The sequence below is a fragment of the Podarcis filfolensis genome (genome assembly GCF_964270895.1).
Source record: "Podarcis filfolensis genome assembly, chromosome: 10".
NCBI lineage: Eukaryota > Metazoa > Chordata > Lepidosauria > Squamata > Lacertidae > Podarcis > Podarcis filfolensis.
In genome coordinates, this window is record NC_139612.1 from 7,285,148 (window position 1) to 7,285,629 (window position 482).

Here is a 482-nt window from a genome sequence, read left to right on the forward strand (position 1 = left end):
TTCCCCTTTTTTGTTCTTGTGCCCCTAATTTCTACCAATATTATTTATGTCTTTACAGGCAACTCCCCCTTTCCGTGGCAGTTGTGTTCTGGGTCATTTTGCGCTTGTGTGAAATTGCTTATAATCAGAACGCCCATTGAAAAATCCTGCAAACACCCCATTCTGCCCCTGCCACGATCCGGCCCTTTTTGTGACATTTTTGAGTCACTTCCTGGTTTGGCATGATGCGTGTGTGTGCAGTTGCGCACATATCGGACATGCCTAAAACGGTTGCTGCCTGCATTCGACTTATTTAGTCACTTACTACAAAAAAAGTTTCCAAGCAACTTACTAACAGGATAAAAGACAAAAAGGCTTTCTTCATTATCACACAGCAAAAAATGTATTTCTGCACACATGCATGTGACAAATGTATAACTTTGGAAAAAGTTGTGCTTTTGCAAACAACTCCACAAATCCAAATCCATTTCCCCCAAAATTTA